Source organism: Leptonychotes weddellii, chromosome 1 (genome assembly GCF_054177405.1).
Source record: "Leptonychotes weddellii isolate Sample4059 chromosome 1, ASM5417740v2, whole genome shotgun sequence".
Taxonomy (NCBI): Eukaryota; Metazoa; Chordata; class Mammalia; order Carnivora; family Phocidae; genus Leptonychotes; species Leptonychotes weddellii.
In genome coordinates, this window is record NC_138369.1 from 10,801,313 (window position 1) to 10,813,269 (window position 11,957).

At 53.3% G+C, this 11,957-nt stretch overlaps 1 long non-coding RNA gene across 1 annotated transcript; it reads right to left on the reverse strand.

Moving 5' to 3' along the window:
- Positions 1-4,759: 4,759 nt before the first annotated feature.
- On the reverse strand, positions 4,760-9,535 carry LOC145720792 (uncharacterized). Its single transcript, XR_014144001.1, has 3 exons — positions 9,260-9,535; positions 8,588-8,998; positions 4,760-4,801 (listed from the first exon to the last, which is right to left on the reverse strand). It is a non-coding gene; the product is annotated as an uncharacterized LOC145720792 (long non-coding RNA).
- Between the last annotated feature and the right edge of the window lie 2,422 nt (positions 9,536-11,957).

The following is an 11,957-nucleotide window of genomic DNA, read 5'->3' on the forward strand; positions in this document are numbered from 1 at the left end:
CCCCCCCCCCCCCCCCCCCCCCCCCCCCGCTCCCATGTACCCTGTGACCAGCACAAGGCCTTCCTCCATAGCCCCTCCTGCTGCCCTTGGGCAGGAGCCCGAGGCTTCTTCCTTGAGATTAGTTCTCCAGCCCCACCCCTGGTGCCCTGAGCCAGAAGTCTTGGCAGCCCTCTCCTCTCCCCACATCCCTAGAAATCAGACCAAGACACTTTCCTGCTTAGAACCCAATCACGGCCCTCTTGGCCCAAGGACAAGGTCCAAACTCCTCAGTGTGGCTCCCGAGGGCCTGAGATCCAGCCCCACCCTGGCTGCCCTCGCTCAGCTCTCGATGACGTGCCTTCCAGATGGAAATTTCTGGAACACACACAGTGGGCTTCTTGCCCCCAGCACTTTGCATATGCTGTTCCCACTTTTCTGTGTCTGGCTAACTCTGACCCCCAACAGGCCTTGCTCCCAGCCTCCCTGAAAGGCCCAGTCCTCATGCATGACACTCGTCAGCAGTGCCTGGGTCAGGCTGGTCTGGCCCCGCGGAGACACTCAACAGGACAAAGGGAAAATTCAAAGGCTAACTCTTCCCAGGAATGTGCACAAGCCCCCAACCCACACAGGAACCCCATGAGATCTCGGGGCACTCCTTTCCCAGGAAGGGCAGGCAAGGGGCCAAGACTGTGGGGATGCAAAGCTACAGCTTGACAGAAACAGAATGATTCCGTGGAAGCGCAGGGCTGGGGCTGGCTGCTCAGGGCTCGGCTCTCCCTTAGCCAAGGCCAGGCTGGCCCCAGCACACTCCCTACAGGAACCAGAGCTTACTCTGCCTTCCATGGCAAGAGCTGAGCAGCCTGAGCTAACCACTTTCCAACCAACCCTAGCTCTCCAGTGCTGCCCAGGCTGCCTGCTGCCCAAGGGAGGGGCTGCTAGCACCTGTTTACAGGTGAGGGTGCCAGACAGCCCAAGTGACACGGAACCTCACAGCAGCCTCTCCTTCCAACCAGCAGGTCACAGAGGGGGACTACCCAGGAGGAGCTACGTGTCCAGTCTCCGCTGGCTACGGAGGTCGGCTGACCTTGCTCTGCGAACTGGTGGTTGCTTCCAGGTCCCAGAGGTGGACACAGACCTACGGGCCACGTGCTCAGCTGTACGCTGTGGCAATGGCTGCTATGGCCACATTGGAGCTGCCTGGACCCCCCGCCGCCACAAGTGCGGCCTGAAAACCAGGAGGAAGTTTCTAGTGGAAGACGTCCCACCATGTACCATCACAAGCAGCAGGGCACAGAGCCACACAGGTGAGGGGAGACGGTCACACGTACCAGTCTGCCTGTTGGGATGGGAACCATCCAGGAGGATGGACCAGGGGCAAGATGGGCTGCCTAGGGCTCTGCTGTACTCTGGTATGGCAAGCCTCAGGGGCACCTGCGCATGGGCTCAAGACAGCCCCATCTTGGCTGGGCCCCCCGACACCTTCCTCCCCTAGAACATAGGGTGCTGTTGCCAACAGGGGGATGGAGACTGGAATTAAGGCAGAAGGCAAGCCCTAGCCGACCCCAGCACAGGTTCACAGGAGGGAGCCCTGCCTTCACCAAAGTCATCATCCTCGTTGCTCTGTGGCTCATCCTGAGGGCTGGGAAGGCCTGTGACCCTACAGAACTGTCCCCCAGCCCTGGCCCACCCAGTGGTGCTCCTGGCCCTGCACTTCCTGGTTTCAGGCCTCAGGAGGTAAACAAGTCTCCTGATCCACAGGGCCACAGGGCCGCCCTCGCCCCCTGGTGGCCTGGATATCCCATGGCCACACCACCCTGGCCTGCTTGGCCGGTGATGTCCACAGCCAGGACCAAAGGCAGCAGAGGCTGACAAGGAAGGTCAGGCCTGTTTTGTACACTAGGGATCTGTAACCAGAAGTGCCCCCCAGGCCTAAGTCCTTCTTGTTTAGGATTGGCACGAGCGGTGGGGGATGGGGCAGCATCCCCATAGGTGCAAAGTCCAGGGTACTCCAGGGACGCCCAGCCCTGCCCTTCTGCCCCCTCCACACCCCTCCCAGTCCCTCAGGCCCCACCCCTCCTAAGCCCCACCCCTTTCATAAGCCTCACCCTGGTAGGATGACCTGGCTGAGCTATGCCCCTCCCTATTCCTCCCACAAGGGCAGGGAGGGGCTTTCACTCCACTGAGGATGCTGAGGCTCTGTAAGCCCCAGGTGCACGTGGGAACTTGGCAGCCTCGCTGCCCCCAGGCAGTGGGTGCAGACTTGGGTGCAGGGCACTCACCCTGGATGTGCAGATCACCTCTCGAAGGTTAATGTTCATCCAGTTATCACAGCTCACCAGGTGCCCATTGTATGTCTCCCCATTTTTGAGTTCCACCAACTGAAAGAGAAATGGCCCCAAGTCAGCCATGGGCCCCAAGGGAAGGGCAGCCCTACCCCTAAGAGCTGGGTGACTACTGCCTGGGCCTCATTCAGACATGGGACCTCGTGGGACCCGGTGGCCACAGCACATGGTGCTAGTACTGCCCCCCCCCCCGCCACTGCCCCCAGTGGCCCATCTTACAGGTGACATGTTCTGCATCCTCTGTACATTTTGCTGGGCATTGTAGTCTTCTATGATGAAACTGGGTTTTGTTTGTGCAAACAAACAAAAGCAAAAAAACCTACCAAAAAATCCTCTACAAATCTTTCAAGGAAACAGCGAGGTTAGGGTAACAGTGGCCGCTGACTCAGAACAGCCAGGAGGGCACATCTCAGTTGGTCCAGGCAGGTGCCCCGAGGCAGGTGTTCTCTGACAGCACGTATGTGAGCTTTGGTGGTCTGGAAACACCTTTTTTTTTTCTTTTTTTTTTTTTAAATATTTTATTTATTTATTTGAGAGAGAGAGAGAATGAGACAGAGAGCATGAGAGGGAGGAGGGTCAGAGGGAGAAGCAGACTCCCCGCCAAGCAGGGAGCCCGATGCGGGACTCGAATCCAGGACTCCAGGATCATGACCTGAGCCGAAAGGCAGTCGCTTAACCAACTGAGCCACCCAGGCGCCCTGGAAACACCTTTTCAGTCCAACAATTACTCATCTATTTTAATGTGCTCTGGGAAAACAAGCAAGTAGCCCATCACTCTGAAGATATGCGGAGACTTAAAAAAAAAAGAATCGACTCAGGTATCTGACCAAGAGAAATAAAGGCAAACATCCAGGCAAAAATGTGTGCACAGGGGCGCCAGGGTGGCTCAGTCGGTTAAGCATCTGCCTTGGGCTCAGGTCATGACCCCAGGATCCAGGGATCGAGCCCCATGTTGGCCTCCCTGCTTAGCAGGGAGTCTGCTTCTCCCTCTCCCTCTGCCGCTCCCCCCGCTTGTGCGTGCTCTCTCTCTCAAATAAATGAAAAATAAAAGTGTGCACAAATGATCATTGCGACCAAAATATTCACCAACAGACAAGTAGAAACAACCCAAATGTCCACCATCAGCAGACAAGTGGATACACAAAATGTGGTATGTCCATACAGTGTGCTATCACATGGCCAGGGCCATCGGGAATGAAGCCCTGATACACGCTACAATGTGGCTGAACCTCAAAAAACATCATGCAGAGCTGAAGAAGCCAGACACAAAAGGCCACACAGCGTATGATCCCATTTACAGGAAATGTTTAGGACAAGCAAATCCACAGAGACAAAAAGCAGATTAGTACTTGCCAGGGACTGAGAAAAGGGGATGGGGACTGCTAATGGGGTTTCCTTCTGGGGTGATGGAATGTTCTGGAACTACATTGAGGTGGTGGTTTACGACGCTGTGAATGTACTAAATACCCCTGAGTTGTATGCATTAAAAGGCTGAACTGTAAAGGCGCCTGGCTGGCTCAGTCAGAAGAGCATGCGACTCTTGATCTCAGGATCGTGAATTCAAGCCCCATGTTGGGTGTAGAGATTACTTAAATAAAAGAGTAAGAACTTCAAAAGAAAAAAAAAAAAAGGTTGAACTGTATGTGATGTGAATTATAGCTGAATAAAAAAGAGAAAGAGAACAGAACATACCGACACGCTGTATCATGAACGGCAAAAGTCGTTTAGGGAATAACGTGTGTTATGTGGTCCTATCTGTGTTTTTTTTGTTTTTGTTTTTTTAAGGTTTTTTATTTCTTTATCTGACAGAGAGCACAAGCAGGGGGAACAGCAGGCAGAGGGAGAGGGAGAAGCAGACTCTGCTGAGCAAGGAGCCCGATGCAGGGCTTGATCCCAGGACCCTGGGATCATGACCTGAGCTGAAGGCAGATGCTTAACGGACTGAGCCACCCAGGCACCCCAATCCCATCTGTGTTTTTAAAAAATCACATTCGTGTTTCTACACATATGTTAAGCCTGGATGTGCAAGGTGCCTGGCTGGCTCAGTTGGTGGAGCACGCAACTCTTGATCTTCACTCTGTGAGTTCAAGCCCCATGTTGGGCATGGACCTTACTTAAAAAAAAAAAAAGAAAAAGTCTGAACCAGCATGTATCAAAGATATCGTTAATTTGTTGGCAAGAGTAACGAAGAGGAGTTTCTAGTTTCTAAGTACCTCTAGTGTTTGACGTTTTTAATAAGCCTGTATTACTTTTAGAAGCAGCAGAACTAAGAGCAGGTCCTGACACGCGTAGGAGGGAGAAGAGAGTAAGCTGCTGTCTTGTGGGCAGGGAGGAAGCAGGTCTGGCTGGAGGCACCTCACCCTTTGCCCACTGTCCCTGTCCCTGTTCTGAGGTTGGTTCCCGCTGAAACTCACTGCCCTTGACAGGCATGTACTCACCATGGGATGATTCTGAGCCGTCTTCAGCAGCGACAGGGGAAGCTGGAAGGCAAACAAAGGCACATAACTTGTCTGATCAGCACTGAGGGGCCCCGGCCCCTGAGCAGGGCTGGGACTCCAATCTCACAAATCTGCCAGCTCATCACTGCGCTGGGGGTGCAGGAACACATGGCCCTGACCCCCGACAGGAAAAGCATGCTCCTAACTCTGCCCCACCCCAGGACACATACCTGCCTCCCAGTTTAGGAAATAAAGCCTGGAATACTCCCCCGCGCCCAATCTCAGAGGCAGCAGTCATCTGGTCTTGGTGCTGACCATTCTGGGCCTTTCTTTACAACTCATGTTGCCTATATTCACACCTTGACAGGAAAGGGCCTAGCTTTCCATGCTTATCATGAGCGCCACAGCACACGGATCCTTTGCTGCTTGCCTTTTTTGCTCAACTGATATCTCTCTCATTCGGAGCGCCTGGGTGGCTCAGTTGGTTAAGCATCTGACTTCGGCTCAGGTGGTGACCTCAGAGTCTTGGCATTGAGCCCCATGTCAGGCTCTGTGCTCAGTGGGGAGTCTGCTTGTCCCTCTCCCTTTGCCCCTCCCTCCCCATGCATGCACAGGCCCTCGCTCTTTCTCTCATATAAATAAATATATATATTTTTTAAATAGATGCAGCTTTCTTTTTCATCCTCGTACACAGTTATTGTCACACCCACTTTACAGATGGGGATACTGAGGCTTAAGAGACTGAGGGACTTGCCTGGCACTATAGAGCTAGTAAGAGATAGAGCCTGGCTTGACCCCATCGGCTGGAAGTCAGCTCATGCTGAGCCACGCCTCAAAGGGCAGCCCTGACTGGACCAAGAGGGATTCTGCCAGGGTGTGGGGTAGCAACCTTGATCTAGGGTGGCTACAACTGAGCTGGGTTTTCAGTGAGAAAATTCATCAGGTAAGGGGAAAAACATTCCAGAAAAAAAAAATCTGTCGTTACTCTAAGTAATGGCATATAAGAGATGCAATCTTTTAAAAAACTCACCCACATACAGTCAGCTTTCAAGATATTAAAAAATCAGCTCTTTTCATTTTGGGAACACAAATCATGACCCATACAACACTGGAGCCTGCTTCAGTCTCCAGGAGGGTGACTCAGGTGGCAGTGTTTGGGTCCAGGATCCAACGACAGCCCATGCAGCAAGGGCAAATGAAGGTTCTGGTCTAAGGGTCCCACAGATGAGACACTCACTGCCTCAGGGAGGACGGGAGCTTCACTGCTCCTTGCACTGGCTTTGGAATTCTGTCAGCCTGACCCCCAGAAGCTTGCTGCAGGGGAGTCTCGGCCTGCCCTCACACTCCCGATGCAGGCCAGCTGCTTCTCTAGGTGGTGGGGACTGGAGGCCAGAAATGGCCAACTCCCACAGGACGGCTCCCGTGGAAAGGCCTGAGGGGGATTCCCACATCCCACAACCTTTCCTGAGAAGAGCCGCCTAGGGGAGGTCCAGTGGCGGCAGGAAGCCAGGCCCAAGCCCACTTCCTGCACTGGCTTCCTGGTAAAAAGGAAGAAGGGGCCACGTGGAGAGGGGGTGACTGCTCAAAGGAGGACAGGCAAGCAGGCTGGGGCCCCGACTTAGCCAACCTGCGGCTCCTGCCCTCTCATTTGGAGTTCATCTGTGCGATGGTACCCAGGGGCAGAGAGCCATGGGTCCAACTCACACCCGGGGGCCATAGGCCTCAGTCACCTTTTACTGTGGCGAAGCCTCAGGCTTTTCTGAGCAAGCCTGTTTTCTTGTGTCCAAGATGGGAATGTGGACCAGAGTGATGACACACTCAGGTCTTCCTCCCAGATCACCTGAGAGGGGACACAGCAAGGTTGGGCCTGGAAGGCGAGAACGAAGATGGATTCAGCACTGAGAGGCAGAGAGGTATAGCCAAGGCCCCTCTAGATGAGGGACCCGTGGCCAGAGCAGGAGGGATCTTCCCAGGGACACCACGGCAAGATCCTGAGATAGCCCGTGAAAGTAAGCTGAAGCCTGTCAGCAGGGGCCCCACAGGAGTCCTTTTATGGTGTGCGCAGCTTCTGTGCCCATGCTGGCCTCTCCCCTGTCCCACTACTGGCAGCACAGCCCTGGAGAACCCACAGCTTCCTTGGCTGTCACGGGCAGCACCCTATTCACAAAGCAGCTGAGAGGATGTCTAAGACACAGAAGTGACCAACACCTGCTCCCAACACTCCCCTGCACATCTAACTCCCCCAACGAGTCACAAGGCCAAGCCAGCTCCAGCCAAAGTGGCCCAGTTTCTCACTAGCCACACCCAATCCTGCCATCTGACCTTTGTTCCTGCAGTTCCCTCTGCCTGGGCTGTCCTTCCTCAGGCTGGTGGCTGCTCACATATCACCTCTTACCTCGCTTGGCCAGGCCCTCATAATAACCTCATCTAGGGGGTGATATTTCCACCTGGGCCACCCCCTGCGGCTTCCATTATAGGACATAGCCAGTCTCTAATTATCTTGTTTATTAGGTCTCCCTGGCCAGACTGGAAAACTCAGAGGGTGTGGACTTTGTCCGGTGCCGAACTCAGGGCCAAGCACTTGAGAGGGACTCAGTAAATATTTGCTGAACAAATACACAAGAAAATGCACACACCATCCAGGGAGGCACATGGCGTGGGTGGGATACCTGCCCCACCCCACAGATAAGAAAAGGAGAGGCTCAGGGGCGCCTCAGTGGCTCAGTCAGTTCAGCGTTTGCCTTGGCTCAGGTCATGATCCCAGGGTCTTGGGATGGAGCCCCGCATAGGGCTCCTTGATCAGCGGGGAGCCTGCTTCTCCCTCACCCTTTGCCTGCCGCTCCCCCTGCTTGTGCTCTCTGTCAAATAAATACATAAAATAAAAAAGGAGAGGCTCAGATAGGGAGAGTGGTATTGGGAGGGACAGTCCTCCAAGGCTGCATGGCCTGGAGCAGTGTCCACATCTTGCCCTTTTCCAGATCCTCTTCCCCAAACTGCTGGAGACAGAGGAGAGAGAAAGGGGAAGATTCCCTGAGAACTTAAAAAACTTGGTGGGGAAGAAGTTCTTGAAGGTGCCAAGGGAGATGGGCTAGGACACTGTTCAGAAGACAGGGCCATCTGGAGTTGGGAAGTCAAAAGCTTCAGGAAAGAGCATCCTTTCATCTGGGCTTTTTCAGAATGTCTAGGATCTGGATGTCAGGTCTAGACCAATCTAAGACTAGACCAGATGGCTTCTTGAGGCTCCCAATTCAGGAAGCTGTTATGGAGACCCTTCCCCCCGACACACACACCCTCAGACCCCTGCTTCCTGCCCCATCATGACCTTGGGGAGCTGGGAGTCTGTCATGCCTTGTCCCTTCCTGGGCATTCTTCAGGCTGAAAAAAAGAGTCTGTTCTTTGCACAAGCACTGTTCTAGGCTCTAGGAATGTATCAGGGATAAAATAAAAGACCCTGTCTCCAAGGAGCTTAAGGGGGAAGGAACCTCCCAGTTCTGCCCATCCCCTCAGGCCAACTCTGCCCTCCAGCAGAGGAACCCACTACCTCTCTCATTTCCTCCAGCCAGTATTTAGTACAAATCCCCACTAACCTTAAGCTCTGAGAAACATGCAATGACCCTCAGAAACTGGTGCTGATGGGCCAGGCACTCTCCTAGGAGGCCTGGCTCTGAATTTGTGTGGTCCTGTTTCTCTATCCATTTTTTTTTTTTTTTAAAGTAAGCTCTAGGCCCAACGAGGGGCTTGAACTCACTACCCCAAGATCAAGAGTTCCAGAGTCTCAGCCAGATGCACCTCCCTGTCTAAATATTGAAGGCTGGGGCACTCTCTGACCTAAATCCAGAACTTTCAGGAACTGAGAGCAGCGTGGTTCTGGAGAGGCTTCCCGTCAGGGCCTCAATTTCTCCTTCACTGAACTGGGGTTAAGTCCACTCCTGGCTCAAAATGCTCCCTTCTCCAGAAACGACATCCAGTGTGATCCAGGGAGAAGACAAACCCGCTCTCTGGGTCTGCTGTTCCAGCCTTAAAATGAGAGGCACAGAAGACTGTGCTAACATTCTAAAGGCCCTTGCAAGTCCTGTAATTCTCAAAACCGGTTTAATTTGGAACTCAGATCGGCCCTCGGTCGCTCCACTTTTCCAATATCTGAAGTTAGATTGGGTCGGATGCACTCGGAGCCACTCCCCTGCCCGAAGTCACTCTTCGGTATTCACCGGACCCTTTGGCAGGTCCCCTCTCTCAGGTCTGTTTCCCCTTCTGCAAGGTGGAAAGACTGCAGGTAGGCTGACACATGGTTACACGTTCGTCCAATTCTAAGTCCCCCGAGACTGACAGGCTGGATGCTCTGGGAGACCTCCCTGCCCTCTCCGGCCTGTGTCCCCGTCTGGGGCCGCGGGGCAGAACCGAGGCCCTGACTGCATGCTAGCTCCGCATCGCCCCTGCCTCAACGCCCGCCCCGAGGGCCCTCGGCGGCCGCGTTCCCCGCCTCCCGGCGAGACCTGCCACCGCCTTGCCCTCACCATGCTGTCGGCGGGGAGCAGGCTCGCCGACCACTTCCGCCGCCGCCGCCGCTGCTCACGCGCCCGCCGGTAGCCGCCCTGCCGCGCGCCACTAGGCTGAAATGAAGTGGCAGCGACACGAGCCAGTCAGCGCAGGGCTCGAGGGAAGAGCAACCAATCCGCGCGGAGTAGGGAGGGATCAGCTAGACACCACGGGCAAGGTTGGCCGTGTTCTCGCTGGAGGGTAAGAGAAAGGGCCGTAAAGTGTCGACGTGAGTGCTGAAAAAGGGGGGCGGAGCCAGTGCAAGAGGCCTTGTGGGTAAAGGCGCATGCGCAGGTGAAATTCTCGACGATCTCTTGGGCTCCACCCTGTGGGCAAAGCCGGATATTGCTACAATTTGCAGAGGAAGAAATTGAGGCTCCGTGGTTGTTGGGTTGTGTCTAATGCCTCTCTTAGGGCTCCTACAGTTCGGATTCTCATTACTGTAGTCGATCCTTATCCAGGGCACGCCTTTTGGTAGGTTGGAATCCTGGCTGTGCCCCCCTTTGTAAAACTGGTTTAATGATAGTGTCTGTCTGAGGTTGTAGTGGGGATGAAATGAGTTAAGCCAGGTAAAAGCACTTAGAACAGCGTCTAGGGCGCCTGGGTGGCTCAGTCGTTAAGCGTCTGCCTTAGGCTCAGGTCATGATCCCAGGGTCCTGGGATGGGGCCCCGCATTGGGCTCCCTGCTCAGCGGGAAGCCTCCTCCCTCTGCCTCTGCCCCTGCTTGTATTCCCTCTCTCGCTGTGTCTCTCTCTGTCAAATAAATAAATAAAATCTTTTAAAAAAACAAAAAACAAAAAAGAGCATCTAGCACAAACGGAGCACTTAGTACCCAGGCGAGCGATAGTTATTGAGCACCTGCTATGTGCCTGTTTCTGGATACACACAGTGAACAAACCAGACAAAATTGGCCCTCCTGGGATTTAGGAGCCCACTGGGCAGACAGATGATAAGCAAAATAGATTGGCAAATGTATTAGTTTCCCTGGGTTGCCATAACAAATTACCACAAATTGGATGGCTTAAAACAATAGAACTTGATTCATGAGTCTGAAATCAAGGTATCAGCAGGGTTGGTTCCTTCTGAAGATTCTGAGGGACAATTTGTCCCATATGTCTCTCCCAGCTTCTGGTGGCTGTCAGCAATCTCATAGTTCCTTGGGCCCCAGAAATATCAATCTCTGCCACTGTCTTCACATAGCTTTCTTTGTGTGTCTCCCTATCTCAAGTCTTCCTCTCCTTTTCGTATAAGGACATTCTCTTATTTTTTTTTTTTTAAGATTTTATTTATTTTTTAGAGAGCGAGCGAGAGAGAAACAGCATGAGAGGGGAGAGGGTCAGAGGGAGAAGCAGGCTCCCTGCTGAGCCGGGAGCCCGATGTGGGACTCGATCCCAGGACCCTGGGATCATGACCTGAGCCGAAGGCAGACGCTTAACCATCTGAGCCATCCAGGCGCCCAAGGACATTCTCTTATTACGCCCACCCTAAATCCAGGATAAAATAATTTTGAGATCCTTAATTACATTTGCAAAGACTTTATTTCAGAAAAGGTCCTATTCACAGGTATGGGGGTTAGAACTTACCTATGTTATGTTAGAACATCTTTTTGTTTTTATTTATTTATTTTTTTAAAGATTTTATTTATTCACTTGAGACAGAGAGAATGAGAGACAGAGAGCATGAGAGGGAGGAGGGTCAGAGGGAGAAGCAGACTCCCTGCCGAGCAGGGAGCCCGATGCGGGACTCGATCCCGGGACTCCAGGATCATGACCTGAGCCGAAGGCAGTCGCTTAACCAACTGAGCCACCCAGGCGCCCGTTAGAACATCTTTTTAGGGGACACTTATCAACCCACTACACCAAGTAATTACCAATTGGATGACCATCAAGGGTTCCTTCCTCTGCCTTGACTTTCATGCATGCCTTGACCTTCAAGCCCGTAAATAAGCAATAGGTGCTTTCCCCCAATGACTTCCCTTCTCCAGGTCTCCTGAGTGTCAGCCTTGGCTTGAGAGCCTTTCTTTTCTTTTTTATATTTTTTAAAGATTTTATTTATTTAAGAGAGAGAAAGCGAGAGAGCACACGCGGGGGAGAGGGAGAAGCAGACTCTCCACTGAGCAGGGAGCCCGATGTGGGGCTCGATCCCAGGATCCTGGGATCATGACCCAAGCCAAAGGTAGACGCTTAACAGACTGAGCCACCCAGGCACCTAGAGAGCCTTCCTTACCAAGACCAGGGCCAAGATGGTTAGGCGTCTGCCTTCGGCTCAGGTCATGATCCCGGGGTCCTGGGATGGAGTCCTGCATCGGGCTACCTGCTAGGCGGGGAGCTTGCTTCTCCCTCTGCCTCTCTCTGCCTCTCATGAATAAATAAATAAAACATTAAAAAAAAAAAAAAGACCAAGGCCAAGTTCTTCCAGCAGAAAAAACCCTGTGCTTCTTGGAGCCGGCTTAGGGAGGCCTTGATGTCCACCTTCTCAATAAAAGATTCCCCTCGGGCGCCTGGGTGGCTCGGTCGTTAAGCGTCTGCCTTTGGCTCAGGTCGTGATCCCAGGGTCCTGGGATCGAGTCCCGCATCGGGCTCCCTGCTCTGCGGGAAGCCTGCTTCTCCCTCTCCCACTCCCCCTGCTTGTGTTCCTGCTCTCGCTATGTCTCTCTCTGTCA